This window comes from Macaca nemestrina, chromosome 15 (genome assembly GCF_043159975.1).
Source record: "Macaca nemestrina isolate mMacNem1 chromosome 15, mMacNem.hap1, whole genome shotgun sequence".
In the NCBI taxonomy this organism is placed as follows: domain Eukaryota; kingdom Metazoa; phylum Chordata; class Mammalia; order Primates; family Cercopithecidae; genus Macaca; species Macaca nemestrina.
This window is the reverse complement of record NC_092139.1, coordinates 113733295-113751294: the sequence shown is the minus strand read 5'-3', so window position 1 is coordinate 113751294 and position 18000 is coordinate 113733295.

Sequence of the window (18000 nt, the reverse complement as noted above, 5' to 3'; positions counted from 1 at the left end):
GGCTGACCTGGGGCACCCCTTCCGCATCTGTCCATTCTGAGCATGAGCCAGGGCCCTGGGGCCAGCAGATGTACAAGTCCTGGCTGTCCTTCCTAAAACCTCCCCTGTAATTCAGCCTGGGCTCCTCCCCTCCCCATGGCCACACTTCCCCTTGCCGAAATAGTGGCCTCCCTAACTGCAGCCTCCTCCTCCGGGGCTGGGCCGCTGCCAGAGCGGTTTCCCAAATGCGCACAACTCCTGTCCCCACCTAAAAAAAAAAAAGAAAAAAAAAACCCTTTTGTTTTAAGAACCAAAGCAGGGTTGGCCCCCTGCTTCTCTTTCCAGCCTCTTCACCTCCCCCCACTTCCCCATCGCTGACCACCAACTCCCCGCCCCACCCCAACTTGGCTGGGCGAGAACTCCTTGCCTTTTCTCGAATGCTGTTCCCTCTGAAGGAGATGCTCTTCCCACTTGCATGGTGATCAGAGCTTCTCCCCTCTTACTCCTGCTGGGAATAACAACAGTAGCTGACACTAGTGAGCACTTACCCTGTGCAAGGCTCCACTCAGCTACCGCCTCCTCCAGGAAGCTTTCCAGGATGGATCCCTTGGCCATGACAAGCCACTCCTGAGACATAGGCTATTCCTGCCTCTGGTTACAAGACAGCAAGGACTGTTTTTTGTTTGTTTGTTTGTTTGTTTGTCTGAGACAGAGTTTCGTTCTTGTTGCCCAAGTTGGAGTGCAACAGAGCAATCTCGGCTCACTGCAATCTCTACCTCCTGGATTCAAGTGATTCTTTGCCTGAGCCTCCCGGAGAAGCTGGGATTACAGGCATGCGCCACCACATCTGGCTAATTTTGTATTTTTAGTGGAGACAGGATTTCTCCATGTTGGTCAGGCTGGTCTCGAATTCCTGACCTCAGGTGATCCATCTCCCTTGGCCTCCCAAAGTGCTGGGATTACAGGCGTGAGCCACTGTGCCCGGCTAAGGACTGTGTCTTGAGCGTCCTTGGTGCCTAGCCCAGGGCCTGACATGAGTGTTGAGTCACATCATATTTTTTTTTTTTTTTTTTTTTTGAGACGGAGTCTGGCTCTGTCGCCCAGGCTGGAGTACAGTGGCCGGATCTCAGCTCACTGCAAGCTCCGCCTCCCGGGTTCACGCCATTCTCCTGCCTCAGCCTCCCGCGTAGCTGGGACTACAGGCGCCCGCCACCTCGCCCGGCTAATTTTTTTTTGTATTTTTTAGTAGAGACGGGGTTTCACTGGGTTATCCAGGATGGTCTCGATCTCCTGACCTCATGATCCGCCCGTCTCGGCCTCCCAAAGTGCTGGGATTACAGGCTTGAGCCACCACGCCCGGCCGAGTCACATCATATTTGTAGGAGCAAGCCTAGGACAACACAGCCTGGTTAAAGCAAGCGGCTGAGCACTGATACATGGGCCAATGCTGGTCAGAGATTAATCCAGACCTCCCGTTTCGAACGTGATCATTGGGAAACAGGATAGCTTGAAATTTGTTCTTGACAAAGAAGGATTAAAAGGCAAAGGAAAGCTGGAAACAAGATTACAAATTAACGTCACCTAATAGAGCAGGTGTTAGCAGTGTAACCCTGCCCCTAATCATCTTCAGGCCTGTCTTCAATGCTGGGCTGTCCTCAGCAGTCACCCTGGGCCTCCCAGCTCTGAGGCTGAGCACAGGATTTCAATGCTAATTACTGATGGTACCCACTGTCTCATCAGCAGAACATCCACAGTACAGCCTGCCCTTGGAAGGGACGATGAATCTCCTTCTAGAACAATCCACAAGGCTCAGTGTGGACTCTCCACTCAGGCTGGTCATGCATCAGGCATTCCCTCCACCATGGGTGGCCCCAGGCTCCTGCGCACACACACGTTTGCTCCTTGCCTCACACTGTGGGGACAGAGGGCATCTGTGCCTTGTCCCCTCCTCTCTATTCTCATAAGCATCCTCGTGTCTTGAAGTCAGGGTTGCTTGGGCCCAGGAGGTTGAGGCTGCAGTGATCCATGAGTGCTGGAGCTGCAGACTGCCCCAGGGGCCTCCCCGTGGTGGGCACTCGTCACATTGGCCAGCTCGATACTCATCTGAGTTGACCTCTGAGAACCGCCAGGTTAGAGGGCCTGAGCGCAGCCAGGGGACCAGCCAGGAAACCCACCTGGTCTAGGGGGGTTCAGGAAACCTGTGGTCTGGGGCAGGAAGGGATGCCGAGAGGAGGCCCCACCCATATGGAGGCCCAGCCCTGATCACAGTTCCAACTGTTAGGCCGGATACCACCGCTAGCTGTTTTCCAACCATCAAATGTGAGGACCATGTGTCAAGTTTTCCAAAGGCTCTGTTTATCCAGCACAAAGGAAGGGCCTTTGTCCTGAGATTGTCTTCTTACTTTTTTTTTTTTTTTTTGGTTTAAAGATATTCTCTCAAAAAGGGAAATTGTAATTATTTTTCTAAAGGCCCCAACATAGGAAAAATAGAAAGTTGGCAATCTTCCGTAGGTCTGCAATACTCCTTTGAAATTTGACCAGCCTGTGAATTCCGGATGTCTGAGCACCCCTGTCTGCATGCTGCCTGCAGAGGCCACCACGGAGAGTCGCTGGGTCACTGCTCCCTGTTTAGAGCCTGCAGTGGCTCCCTACTGCCCTAGGATCTGCAGCCAAATTCCTTATCATGGCATCAAAAACCTAGGCAGGTGGGAAAAGGGAGGAGGAAAGGATCAGGGGCAGCTTCCTGGAGGAGGTGGTATCTGAACCAAGCCTTGCAGGATGAGCTCATTGGCAAGCAGCAGGCTGAGAGGGCGTTCCGTGGGCAGGAGAGTACCATGTGCAGGACAAAGCTGGGGTGGCTGGAAAACAGCTGGGAGTGGTATCCAGCCAGCTAAGCAGGGATGGGGTTAGGGACGCATATGAAACTGATGCTAGCAACACAGTGCTAGGGAGGGTAACATCCAGGCTTCTAAGTGATTCTTTATTTTGAGACAGGGTCTTGTTCAGGCTGAGTGCAGTGGTGTGATCATGGCTCACGGCAGCCTTGACCTCTTGGGCCCAAGCAATCCTCCATCCTCAGCCTCCTCAGTAGCTGGGACTATAGGCATGCGCCACCACACCAGGCTAATTTTGTGTTTTTAGTAGAGATGGGATTTCACCATGTTGGCCAGGCTGGTCTCAAAATCCTGACCTCAAGTGATCTGCCCGCCTTGGCCTCCCAAAGTTCTGGGATTACAGGCATAAGTCACTGCACCCGGCCTTATTATTATTATTATTTTGTGGAGACAAGGTATCACACTAATGTTGCCCAGGCTGGTCTGGAAGTCCTGAGCTCAAGTGATCCGCCCACCGTAGTCTCCCAAAGTGCTGGGATTACGGACATGATCTACTGCATCTGGCCCTGAGTGATTCTTAGAGCAGCGAGGTACGTGTAATTATGTCTACTTCATATTTAAGGTTTGGAGGGAAATGGGAGAGGGCTGGGGAAAGGCTTCGAACCCCCAGGCTAGATTTTCTGCTGTCTGAGGGTCTGTCTGAGGTTGGCTTCCCTCCTCTGGTGCCCATTTCACCACCTCACCTTGTCCCTCTTTCTTGGGCCTGAGACTTGGCTGGGGCTGCTTGTCTACAGGGCCCAGGCTCTTGTGCTCTGGGGAAATGCATCCTCGAGCACGATGCCCCCAACACTGGGGGCTGTCTCTGGTATCCGGTGGGGCCACTGGCTTCAAAAGTGCCAGGAGGACAGATGCTACATGAAGCTGTGGGTCCTTGGCAGCCTCATGCCGGAGGCCCCAGGTCTGCAGCTCCAGTTTCTGGACCTCGTGATGGGCATCCTGGCCAGGCACTGTGTGTGCCTGCACACAGCTTTCTGCAGAAGGACAACTTCCTTGCTTCCCCAGAGGCTTGCGGGTGGGGACGTTCCTGTTGGACAATGGAGCCCAAACACCCAGTGGGGATCTCCCAGGAGAAGCTTGCTCCTGCCTCCCAAGAAAGGCTCTGAGCCTCTTTCCAAGTACTGGAAATGCCAAATGCGGTGGCCTGTCCCCATCCACCATTGCACAGAGTGACCCACACTGGGGGGCATTCACCTATCCAACTGTGAGGTCATTCAGTGCGTCCCGGGTGCCACTGTGCTGTGGGAATACAGAAGTTCCTGCCCACTCGAGGCTCCCAGTCTAGTGGGTGAATCATAATATTGCCTGAGCAGGGCTACCTTGTGGGAAGATGATAAGGGCAGGACGCTCTGAGGGCCGTCCCAACGTGGAACGCTCAGCTCTGTTAGTCCTCAAGACGTCTCTGGAGACGGTGACCCAGACTCAGGGCTCAGGGTGACTGTCCACAGGCCAGCAGACTGGATAATGGCAGAGCAGGCGGGAGCTGGGGGAATGCCATCTTTACCACTACCTTACCTGCATCTGCTGGGAGACCCCAGCTCTGGACGTGCCTCTGGAGATCATGAAGGGCAACCTGCCTCATTGTTCAGGGGAAATTGAGGCTGAGAGAAGATGACCGCAGGCCCCACAGAGAGTCGTGTCAGAGTCCCAGAAGGGTCGTAGGCCCCAGGCTCCCCATCAGCCATTCCTGCAAGGTGCACCCGCGCTTCTGGCCGGGCAGAGGGCACTCAGGGCAGCTGGAGAGGGGGCCTTCTGGCGGGGGGGTGGAGGTGGAATCGGGTGGAGGCACCTGACAGCTAGGGTCGTGGGGAGCCCCTGGCAGAGTAAGTGGGGTCTCCTGGCAGCAGGGGAAGCTAGGGGAGGGGGCCTGGCAGGAGGGGACTCCCGGCAGGGAACGTGAGGGGCTCCCAGGCCGGACCGGGCCGCCCGCCCAGACGCGCTGCCAGGCTGATTAGCATGGGCGAGGGGCGCTGGCGCGGGGGCGCCGCCGGCCGAGCTGGCACGTCCCTCGCGGGCCCAGCTGGCCGGGCCGAGACACAAAGCGCCTCAGACGGTGGCGGCGCTCGGCCATTCACGCGCAGGGGCGTCCCGGGCGCGGGCGGCAAGGAATTCCCGCCGCCAGGGCGAAGAATAGCTCCTGGGCCGGGCGGGGCTGGGCCGCCCGGCGCTCCTGACCTTGAACCTTTGTGACTGGAGCGCATGCAAATCGCGGCGGGGCCGCGCCAAGCCCCGAGGGCGCTGCGCCGCCCGGCGTGTCCGGGGAACAATGCGCCACTGTCCCCCGCGCGGCGCCGCGGGCTGGGAACGGCGCGGAATGCCAATGCGGGCCCCGGCGCGGCGGGGCGCGGCCCACGGGCGCGTGCGTGTGCGGGTGTGTGCGGGTGTGTCCGGGTGTGTGCATGTGTCCGCATGTTGGCCAGGGCTTAGCTGGATCCCGGGCCTAGCCCCGGACCCTGCGGCCCTGGCGACCCTCCTGGAGAGCGTCTCTTTGTGACCAGGTCCAAAAGATTTTAGACTCTTGTAGGTGACTGCCTCTCCCTCCTTCCTGCCCGTCTTATTTTTATTTTATTAGGTTGACTTTTAAAGATGCTATAAATGATCAGTAAGGAAATAAAGGCCGCCCCCAATAACCGTCCAAACCCAGGGACAGCCCTGCTGCATGGAGAGGGGCTCTCTCGCCTCCTCTCTCCGCTTGGGGCAAATTCTTCCCCACAGCCCAGGGTGAACTTTCTTTTTTTTTTTTTTTTTTTTTTTTTTTTTTTTTTTTTTTGAGACGGAGTCTCGCTGTGTCTCCCAGGCTGGAGTGCAGTGGCGTGATCTCGGCTCACTGCAAGCTCCGCCTCCTGGGTTCAAGCCATTCTCCCGCCTCAGCCTCCCAAGTAGCTGAGACTACAGGCGCCCGCCACCACGCCCGGCTAGTTTTTTGTATTTTTAGTAGAGACGGGGTTTCACCATGTTAGCCAGGATAGTCTCGATCTCCTGACCTCGTGATCCACCCGCCTCGGCCTCCCAAAGTGCTGGGATTACAGGCTTGAGCCACCGCGCCCGGCCCAGGGTGAACTTTCAATTCAGCGTCTTGACTTTTTCCTGGAAAATAACATCTGTCATCAACCTTTTACCAATGTCCCTTGTAAAAACTGCATGGTCCTGTTTTCCTGGGCTGTGCCGCAGTCCCTGCCACTGGGGTTCCCTGTCACAGGGACAACAGCTAGTCTACAGGGTCTTCTGGGGCCGCAAGTGGATGTGCATAAAGGACAGGGACCTCACCAAGAGCTGCTAAACTACAATGTGCCTAAGTGAGCCCAGAAAGGCGCCAGGCCCACATGCGGGTCCTGTGGCACCTGTCCCCAACTGCTTAGACATGGTCTAAACAGACAAGACAGAAAAAACACATGTGCCAGGTAGGCACCTGAAGCTGATTTTTATGCACCTGTGCTTGCCCAGGCGATTCCTGCACCTTCTGTAAATTTGGATTGGGCACATTTGTGATAGGCGACAGAACCACAACCCAGAGTCTGATGTCCCAGCCCTGCAGCTGACTGTCGACCCGTCACTTGTCCTCCAGAGATTCGGTATCCTCACCTGATTAGGGGTCTGTGAGCGCTGCCTGCCTATGTTGCTGAGGCAGTGGCTGTGAGGGTCCCTGCGCATGTGCACACGCACACCAGTGTGGGGGGGGGCACGCACACAGGTTCATTTCTGCTAAGGTGCTGGGGAGCTCAGCTCTGCCATGGCAAGGGCTCAGGACAGGAGGAAGAGGTTCAGAGAAGGTGATCTTGGGCAAGATGCTCCCTGTCTGGGCCTCGGTTTCCCCAGAGCTAAAAGAGGAGGTTGTAGAGACCTCTAAGCATGCTTCCGGGTTCCCCAGATATGCATGAATAAGATCAGTCTTTCAAGGATGGGGATGGCGTACAGGGCTGGATCCTTCCCAGCCAAGGTGCCTGGGATTATTGGCTTTCAGCAGCTGACTCACGGAGGCCTCCTTTGGGCTAAGCACTGGGACAGACCCCTGCCTCCCCAAAGGCTTGAGACACTGGTCTGCCATTTGGGGGCTGAGAGCCTGGCTAGAGGCAGGAGAGGTGGGGAGGGAAGATAAGGACACAGATGGTGAATGCGGTGAGAACGGAAGCATGAGGGGGTGGGCATGGTGCGTGGGACAACAGAGGAGGCAATGGAGGAGTCCAGGAAGCCTTCCTGGGAGGTGGCCGCCTGAGTTGAGCCTCAAGGAAGATGAGCAGCTTCTCATCAGGAGAAGAATGTGGAGAGCGCTTTGGGCAGAAAGTTGCAGGCAGAGGGAGCACTACAGGGAGAAGATGCACTCAGGGAGCAGGAGCACTCAGAAAGAGAACACTCCAGGGAGAGGGAGCAAGAAGGTGCAGGGTGCACTGCAGGGAGAGGGAGCACTCAAGGGAGAGGGAGCACTCAAGGGAGAGGGAGCACCCAAAGGAGAGGGAGCACCCAAGGGAGAGGGAGCACCCAAGGGAGAGGGTGCACTCAGGGAGAGGGAGTACTCAGGGAGAGAGAACACTCCAGGGAGAGGGAGCAAGAGGGTGCAGGGTGCACTGCAAGGAGAGGGAGCACTCAGGGAGAGGGAGCACTCAAAGGAGAGGGAGCACTCAGGGAGAGGGTGCACTCAGGGAGCGGGAGTACTCAGGGAGAGAGAACACTACAGGGAGAGGGTTCAGGGTGCACTGCAGGGAGAGGACACCCTCAGGGAGAGGGAGCAGTGCAGAGAGAGGGAGCACTGCAGGAAAAGGGAGCACTCCAGGAAGAGGGAGCACTCAAGAGAAAGGGAACACTCCAGGGAGAGGCAGCATTCCAGAGGAGGGAGCCCTTAGGGAGAAGGAACATTCCGAAAGAGGAAAGACACTCAGAATTCACTTTAAAGAAATCCCTTCCTCGGGCAAACTGTCCTATTTCTTTGCATTTATAGACATTCTGCCTCGTGGGTAGCCAGCAGGACTAGAAACACCAACATTCAAATAAAATATAGAAGAAGTCAGTCCAGCTAAAGGAAAAGTCAGGGTGGAAAAATGAGATTGTGGGAAGTGGGTGAGTTGAGGGAAAACAAAAACCAAAAAACAAAACAAACAAACAAAAAACAAACAAACAGCCTGCCTTGAACTCTTGAAGAGTTGTAGGTTGGGAGGCCACAAATTTCTCAGTCCCAAGATTTGATCACCTTTAAGGAGCAGCTGGTTGCACAAGGAGTGGGCAGTTTGATTCTGGCCCCAAAAGTTGGAGGCCTGTGAGCTTCATGGCATCAGGTCCTTGCCATGGTCCCCTAACATCAGGGCAGGAGGCATATGGGGTGCACCTATCAGGGGCTGACTGAGTGGCAGCTGGGCCTACACGCCAGGGCTGCTGCTCTCAGAGTAGACAAAACCAGGAGGGGAGAGGAAGCCTCGATGTGGCAGGACATGCTGGATAGTGCACTTCAGGGTCTGGAGGACACCTGGGAAGGGGCTTGGCTCAGACTTGGGAGTAAGGGATGGCTTCCTAGAGGAAGTAATGGTGAAGGGTTGGTCTAATGCTGGCAGGGAGGTAGAATCGCTGTAAAATGGGAATAAAAACAGTACCGACCTCCCAGGGTGGGTGGAGAGGAAGCAAGCCTGATACAGTCAGTTCTGGCGGCCACGGCACAGCTTCCAAGTCCTCATTTTGCGGGAAGTCTGGCTGCTCCAGGGGCAAGGCTGGGACATCCTGAGGGTGGCTGGGGAGGGAAATCCAGTTCTGAATTCTTGAGTCCTTTGTACTCCTACTAGTAAAATATAACTTCTGAAATGAAATTTATGTCACGATGGATGGATCTTCACTCCCAAAGACATGTTTGCAAAACAAACAAAAGCTTTAAAGGCTGCAGTCCCAGGGTGACTGCGGTGCTGTCAACCTCACTGACACATGGGCACCTTGGAGAGTCGGAGCTGGACAGGGCCCTGGTTTCTGGTGGACAGAAGGGGAGACTGAGGCTCTGGGGTTCTGGTCTAAAGTCAGGATGGGCCAGAGTGAGAACCAGTCTCCTGCCTTCTCGATCTTTCCACTACTTCACCGGATTCCTCGGATATTAGCAATGGAAAAGCCATCCCACGTTTGGGAAGGATCGAGTCATACTTTCCATCCTGGCTTCTTGCGAACACCTGGGTCTCGGTGAGTCCCCCACCCATCCCACCCAGAAAAGCTGGGCTGTGTCACCCAGGGGGCAGTTAATGAGGATGCTTTGGTGGTACTGACATCACGGACAGGGCTCCTGCATGGATCGGCCGCCTGGGCTCCAGCTGGCAGCAGTGTGACCTGCCCCCTTGGCTGCCACCGCCCTAGGGTGGGGCCTTGGGCAGAGGGGCTGGCTCAGTGGGCAGCTGCCAGAGCTGGTGGGGGCTGGCCGGAGGGTATTGAAAAAGTCTTAGAGGTTTCTGGGCCCAGGAGAGAAGGAAGGGAGTGTGGACACTCGGCTCCTGTTTCACAGCATCCTCCCACCTTTGACCTCAGTGGTATGAGGGGAAGGAACCAACCCTGGAGCCGCCTGCCTGGCTTGACCCTGGCTCGCTACTCCTGGTCCTGTGTGCCTAGACAAGCTGATTCACCTCTCCGGCCTCAGTTTCCTTCTCTGTGAAATCAGATAACAACCGTAGGGTGTAAAGTGGAAACTGCAGGGAATTAGGAATTAGGATGGTGCCGGGCACATAGTAAGTGCTTAGTAAACACAAGGATCCTGGACTCTCCCTCCCTCCACACCCAGGCTGTTTTGACCTGTACTCTGTACTTCTGTTTGTCAGGCCTGAGGTCCCAAACTGCAAACTGCTCCGTGTGGATGGGCTGGGAGCTTCCTTTCTCCCTTATTCCCTCCCTCCTCCTTTTCTTCCTTTCCTTCCTTCCTTCCTTCCTTCCTTCCTTCCTTCCTTCCTTCCTTCCTTCCTTCCTTCCTTCCTTCCTTCCTCCCTCCCTCCCTCCCTCCCTCCCTCCCTCTTTCCCTTCCTTCCCTTCCCTTCCTCTCCCTCCTTCCTTCCCTTCCTCCTTTCTTCTCCTCCTTCTTCATCTCTCCTGTCTCTCCCTTCCTCTCTCTCTTCCTTCCTGCCTTCTTTCTGTAAACTTGATTACTGTCTGCTTCTGTGCTGGTCTCTATGCTACTTTCTAGAGACAGAAAGTAAAATTAGACAGATATCGACTCTATTATTCTGTGCTTACATTCTAGTACAAGGCAGCGGGCATTGGCCAAATCAGAGCAGCACTGTCCAACAGACCTTTCTGTGATGCTTGAAATGTTCCGCAACTGGACTTTCCAGTGAGGCAGCTGCCAGACACGTGGGACTGTTGAACACTTGAAAGGTGGCTCGTGTGACCCAGGAGCTGATTTTGGAATTTCATTTAATTTTAATTAATTTGCATTTATATTTATTTATTTTTGAGACAGGGTCTCACTCTGTTGCCCAGACTGGAGTGCAATGGCATGATCTTGGCTCACTGCAACCTCCGCCTCCCAGGCTCAAGTGATTCTCCTGCCTCAACTTCCCAACTGGCTGGGATTACAGGTGTGCACCACTACCGCTCAGCTAATTTTTGTATTTTTAGTAGAGATGAGGTTTCACCATGTTGGCCAGGCTGGTCTTGAACTCCTGAGCTCAAATGATTCACCTACCTTGGCCTCCCAAAGTGTTGGGATTGCAGGTGTGAGTCACCGCCTCACTCGCAGCCTGCATTTATATTTAAATAGTAACACGTGGCTAGTGGCTACCATATTAGATGGCACAGATCCAGAGTTACACTCCCACCACATCACCCTGTATTATTTCTCCATAATACTTATTATACTTATAATAAGTGCTTGTTTGGGTACACATTTTTTTTTTTTTTTAAATAAGGGATGGATGGAGCAACAGGCAACCATTGAGAAAGATGAAATGAAATTAGATCCATGTCTCTCTTCTTGTACCAAAATAAATTTGAGATGGGTTAAGAATCTTAAGGTAATAAAAAAAATTTTAAAAAAAGAATCTTAAGGTTAAAAAAAATGAAACCATAAATACACTAGGATGAAGTATACATACATATTTACCTAATTTTGAGGTTGAGCAATATCTTCCTAAGCAGGGAGACTCAGATCAGGGCCACAAAGAAAAGAATGGAGAACATATATACGGTTTTGTTTCCATGTTGGTAGGAAACAGTATAAGCAGAGTGCAAAGGCAAACAACAAACTGAGAAAAACTATGTGCTGGACAAAATACTTCTGACATAACTGTATTCGTCCGTTTCCACACTGCTATAAAGAAATACCCAAAACTATGTAATATATTCTTTATCTATTTATTTGTTTGAGATGGAGTCTCACTTTTTGCCCAGGCGGGAGTGCAGTGGTGTGATCTCGGCTCACTGCAAACTCCGCCTCCCAGGTTCAAGTGATTCTCCTGCCTCAGTCTCCCGAGTAGCTGGGATTACAGGCACATGCCACCACGCCCAGCTAATTTTTGCATTTTTTAAGTAGAGACAGGGTTTTGCCATGTTGGCCACGCTGGTCTCAAACTCTTGAACTCAACTGATCCACCCGCCTCGGCCTCCCAAAGTGCTGGGATTATAGGCGTGAGCCACTGAGACCGCCCAAGACTAGGTAATTTATAAAGGAAAGAGGTTTAATTGACTCAAGTTCCACATGACTGGGGAGGCCTCGGGAAACTTACAATCATAACTGAAGACAAACCGGAAGCAGAGACCTCCTTCATAATGCAGCGGGAGAGAGAAGTGCAGAGTGAAGGGAAAAGAGCCCTTTATAAAACCATCAGATCTCGTGAGAACTCACTCAGTATCATGAGAACAGCACAGGGGAACCACCCCCATGATCCAATCACCTCCCACCAGATTCCTCCCCCCACCACATGGGGATTATACTTCGGATTACAATTCAAGATGAGATCTGGGTGGGGACACAGCACCAGACCTTATCAGTAACATATGAAAGTCTCTTTGTAAGTAAATAGGACAAAATATTTGCAAAGGATATGGGAAGGAGATTTACAGAAGAGAAACTTGAAATTGCCAATATAACTGTGAAAAATGTTCAATTTCAAAGGATTCAAATTAGACTAAGATAAAATTTTCAGCTATTAGATTGGAAAAACTTATAAAAAGATCATTAAAAATACTTATAAAAAATTATAAGTACCAGTAAGTGTTCAGGGAATGAACATACTTATGTGTTGCTGGTGAGACAGCAAATTCTGAAAATGTAACATTCTTACATTTGCTGGTGAGACAGCAAATTCTGAAAATGTCCTCAAGGCAAAATGGGCAACATTAATTCATTAAACAAATATTTATTGAGCTCCTCTGTGCCTCAGGCATGTGGTAACAACATACAGCCTGTCCTAGCTCTCATTTCCTTTCCAGTGTAGTGCAGGAGATAGACATTAAAGAAGAAACTATACAAACAAGTTCATAATTGATGCAGTTGTAGAAAGTACTTATAAATGTGTTTGATAAGGGGTCCTAACCTGGTCAGGGTCATTGGAAAGACTTCCCTAAGGGGGTGATTCTTAAGCCAAGTCTAGCACAATGAGACAAATTTGGGGAGGAGAATAGTGAGGGAAACTGTCTGGACAGGGAAAGTGGCAGGGTGAAAGCTCTGATGAACTCTGGGATGGTTCATTTGTCTACCCTGCCATACCTGTCATTCCTGGAGTGCTCTGGCCCTGGCTGGTTTTCCCTGATTCCACTCCTGATTCCAAAGCTGCTATGATATATTAGCTACAATACCCAGTTTTCAACGGAAAATTACTAGATGAAGAAACAGGAAAATGCGTTTCATAAAGAAGCTAACAGTTGTAATCTCTGGGCCCAGAATTTAGATTTAGCAGTTACAGACTTCAAAGTACCTGTTATAAATATGTTTGAAGAATTAAAGAAAAATAGGTTCATAGGAAAATATGTTCAAGGAATTAAAGGAAAATATGATAACAATGAGTGAAGAGAGAATTTGCACAGACAAATGGACACATTAGTGAGAATTCTAGAGCTGAAAAGGACAATAACGAAATTTAAAAAATTCATTAGATGGGCTCCAGTTCTGGAGATGGCAGAAAAACAAAGGACCAGTAAACTTGAAGACACATCAGCAGAAAATATTTAACTCGAAGAAAAGAGGGAAATAGAATTGGAGTAAAAAGGCTGGGCATGGTGGCTCATGCCTCACTTTGGGAGGCCAAGGCGGGTGGGCCACCTGAAGTCAGGAGTTCGAGTCCAGCCTGGCCAATATGGTGAAACCCCATCTCTACTAAAAATATAAAAATTAGGCCGGGCACGGTGGCTCAAGCCTGTAATCCCAGCACTTTGGGAGGCCGAGACGGGTGGATCACGAGGTCAGGAGATCGAGACCATCCTGGCTAACACAGTGAAACCCCGTCTTTACTAAAAAAAAATACAAAAAAATTAGCCCGGCGAGGTGGCGGGCGCCTGTAGTCCCAGCTACTCGGGAGGCTGAGGCAGGAGAATGGCGTGAACCCGGGAGGCGGAGCTTGCAGTGAGCCGAGATCGCGCCACTGCACTCCAGCCTGGGCGACAGAGCGAGACTCCGTCTCAAAAAAAAAAAAAAAAAAAAATATATATATATATATATATATAAATTAGCCAAGTGTGGTGGCAGGTGCCTGTAATCCCAGCTACTTGGGAGGCTGAGGCAGGAGAATTGCTTGAACTCAGGAGATGGAGGTTGCAGTGAGCCAAGATTACGCTACTGCACTTCAGTCTGGGTGACAGTGAGACTCTGTCTCGAAAAAAAAAAAAACCGAGAAAAAAGAAAAGAATGTCAGTGTCCTCTTGGACAGTACCAAGCACCACAAATACATGTAGTTGGAGTCCCAGAAGGAGAAGAGAGAGACATAGGGGCAGAATAAATTTGAGGAAATAATGGTTGAAAACTTCTCAGTATTAATGGAAAGCATTAACTTGCAGATCCAAAAAGCTCAACAAACCCCAAGCAGAGTAAACACAAGTAAAATCACTCCTAGGCCAATCACAGTCAAATTTCTTTTTTTTTTTTTTTTTTTTGAGACGGAGTCTCGCTCTGTCGCCCAGGCTGGAGTGCAGTGGCGCGATCTCGGCTCACTGCAAGCTCCGCCTCCCGGGTTCACGCCATTCTCCTGCCTCAGCCTCCCGAGTAGCTGGGACTACAGGCGCCCACAACCGCGCCCAGCTAATTTTTTGTATTTTTAGTAGAGACGGGGTTTCACCGTGGTCTCGATCTCCTGACCTTGTGATCCGCCCGCCTCGGCCTCCCAAAGTGCTGGGATTACAGGCGTGAGCCACCGCGCCCGGCCAAATTTCTTTTCTTTTTTTTTTTTTTTTTGAGACGGAGTCTCGCTCTGTCGCCCAGGCTGGAGTGCAGTGGCCGGATCTCAGCTCACTGCAAGCTCCGCCTCCCGGGTTCATGCCATTCTCCTGCCTCAGCCTCCCGAGTAGCTGGGACTACAGGCGCCCACCACCTCGCCCGGCTATTTTTTTGTATTTTTTTAGTAGAGACGGGGTTTCACCGTGTTAGCCAGGGTGGTCTCGATCTCCTGACCTTGTGATCCACCCGTCTCGGCCTCCCAAAGTGCTGGGATTACAGGCTTGAGCCACCGCGCCCGGCCCACAGTCAAATTTCTAAAAGTCAAGGGCTAAGGAAAAATTTTGAAAGGTTTGGAAGATAAAAAAAAATGACTTGTCCAATAAAGGGGAATTATGACATAACAGCAAGTAGCTTCCTAAAAAAGAGGGAGTGCAAATTCAGAGGCTGCCTCGTTTATCTAATCAGAGGCCCAAGAGTAGACATTAGTGAGAAGGAAAGATAATTAATATTTAGTGATATATTACACACGAATCCCCTAGAACTGAAGGAAGAGGTGAATCCCTCAGATTGGAAGAGATCAGTGAATGCCAAGTAGGACAAATGAAAGAACAAAAATTAAAATCTCAACATTCCACTAGAAGGTACCTCATAATGGAATTTCAGAACATCTAGGAAAGAGAGAAAAGAAATCTAAAGCTACTAGTAAAAAAAAAAAAATCATAAATCTACTAATAAATAAAAGCTACTGCTTCTAGAGAAAATTCATCAGATTGACATCAGATCCTCATCAGTCATAAGCAGTGTTCCTGTTTACCAGCAATTGCAAGTTAGAAGATGTAACAAAACTTAAATCTCCCATTTATGGTAATGCTAAAACATACAAGAAGCCTGACACGAAATCTCTCAAGGAATATGTTAAAAAAAAAAAAAAAAAAAAGATGGGATTTCTGTGACAAGCTGATTCTGTAATTCATATGGGAATGGAAATGTCCAAGAATAGCCGGGGAAAGCAGAAGAAGAACTAGATGGTGAGAACTTGCCCTACTAGATTATAAGATGTAGATGTACACAGGAATTAGGCCGGGTGCAGTGGCTCATGCCTGTAATGCCAGCACTTCAGGAGGCTGAGGCGGATCACCTGAGGTCTGGAGTTTGAGACCAGCCTTGCCAACACAGTGAAACTCTGTCTCTACTAAAAATACAAAAATTGGCCAGGCGTGGTGGCAGGCACCTGTAATCCCAGCTACTCAGGAGGCTGTGGCAGGAGAATCACTGGAACCTGGGAGGCAGAGGCTGCAGTGAGCCGAGACCATACCACTGCACTCCAGCCTAGTTGACTCCACTTCAAAACAAAACAAAACAAAACAAAACAAAAACATAAGAAAAGCAATACTTTTTTCTCTTTGTTTTTTTCCCTTTTTTTTTTTTTTTTTGACACGGAGTCACACTGTGTCGTCAGGCTGGAGTGCAGTGGTGCAATCTCAGCTCACTGCAACCTCTGCCTCCCGGGTTCCAGCAATTCTCCTAACTCAGCCTCCTGAGTAGTTGGGATTACAGGCGCCTACCACCATGCCTGGCTAAATTTTATATTTTTAGTAGAGACAGGGTTTCACCTTGTTGGCCAGGCTGGTCTCAAACTCCCGACTTCAGGTGATCCGCCTGCCTTAGCCTCCCAAAGTGCTGGGATTATAGGCATGAGCCACCGCACCCGTGCAAAAAGCAATACTTTAAGTCAACTTGCAAAAAACTGAGTGTGTTTCTATATGGGTTGCGAAGATGCCTTCAACAAGGTACAGAAAACACAAATCACAGATGAAACCATTGGTTAATGATAACATCACTTCATGACAAAATATAGCAAAGTGAAAAGGTAAGTGACATAGAGGAAAAAAATGTCATAGGCTTGGAAATGGGTTTACGGGGGGTGTCCTTTCAGTGGTGTGCTGAGTGGCTGAGTGGTATCTGTCTAGTGACCCCGCTGGGAATGATCTGATTCCATGGGGTCCTTCTTCAACTGCTATGCTATGGACTAAGCTATTTTACAGCTCTGTCAGGGGAGAAGTTAACTTATAGAAAACCAATTATAAGGCCAATGATCCAGCCCATAGAATGCAAATGAATTTTGCTCCATAGAGATTGAATTGAATTCTGTCCCATGGAAAAGATAATCCCAAACAGTACACTTTATTGCCCTCTACGATATTAAGCACTTTGCACCAATAAGCAAATCTGTTTCGGCTTTCCTCGTTGCCTACACAGCTGTCTTTCCGATTCTCCTTTGAACTGGTTTTAACATCTTACTGGTTCCCTTATTAATGAGTTAAATAAAATCTTAGGTGTGTTCAATTTTTATTTTGTATGAGAACCATGATTTTGCCTCTAAACATTAATCTTTATCTACAAGAGTTTGAACTCATAATATATGTAAGAACAAAAGGAGGTCCTATACATTAACAAAAAGACAAAAATCCAATTAAACACGAATGAAGTTTTTATGCAGAGAAGAAATAACCTCATTAGTAATCAGAGAAAGTAAAATTAAAACAACAGCTTCTCATTTTTCACTCACAGCAGGTTTCAGCTGCTCTGAAGTGGTGGCCATTGTCAGGATAGGGCCTGGGAACTGGGGAGGGGCTGGCCAGGGCAGACTTATCTGTGAGGTCTGAATATCTTTAAAAAGAAAGATCCCCTGGGCTCCTGGGGGCGGGGTGTAGGGCCGTAGGGGACATTGGCAGTCGCCCAGGTGAGAGGGTTCAGATCTGTGTACATTTTATTGTAGCAGAGATACTGCAAGGGGGAGGGGGGGTCCGGGTGGCTTGGGGCATCTGGGGCTCTGGCAGTGACATCCCTGGGGGCTGACATCTGCCTCTGCCCTGAGGCCTGCAGAAGGAGTCCAGTCTTCTCTTGCCAACCAGCGAGACAGAGGTCAGAAGTCATGAGGAGCCCCCATCCAGAAGTGGCGGGTGCCCTGGCTCAGCTCCAAGAAGCCCTCATGGGTTGGGACATTGGAGGAGGCATTCTTGATCTCAACAGGGTGACCCAGTGGAGATGTGGGGCTGCTGCAGGTGGCTGGGGGTTGGAGGTCTTTCCGCTGTGTGGACATAGACAAGCCAGAGACCGCGGAGGTGTGTGCCTGTCTCCTGGCCCAGGCCTGCTGCTGCTGGCCCCGTCCTCTCCACCCAACCCCCCTTTGGGCAGGTGGCCTCAGAAATATTGGAGGGGATGGCCAGGCGCAGTGGCTCACGCCTGTAATCCCAGTACTTTGGGAGGCTAAGGCGGATGGTTCACTTGAGGTCAGGAGTTCGAGACCAGCCTGACCAACATGCTGAAACCCCGTAAAAAATACAAAATTAGCCAAGCGTGGTAGCACACGCCTGTAATCCCAGCTACTTGGGAGGCTGAGGCAGGAGAATCGCTTGAACTGGGGAGACGGAGGTTGCGGTGAGCAGAGATCGCGCCACTGCACTCCAGCCTGGGCGACAAGAGCGAAACTCTCTCAAAAAAAAAAAAAAAAAAAAAAAAAAAAAAAAGAAAAGAAAAAAAAGAAAAGAAAAGAAAAGAAAGGAAAAAGAAATACTGGAGGGGACTTGGGGTCCAGGGCTGGGCAGGGCTGAAGGCGTAAACATGTGAGAGTCTGGAGCCGGGTGAGGTCACGATAAGACAGGCGGGACAGGAACAGCGCAGTGGGTGCCACGCGAGACACAGGGTGGGCGGGGCCAGCCAGGCCCGGAGCTGGCTGCCACCGGCTGCGGCAGGAGGGAGCTGGCTGCCGCCATTTCAGTGCAGGGTGGCGACAACCCCAGTCTGGAGGGGGCT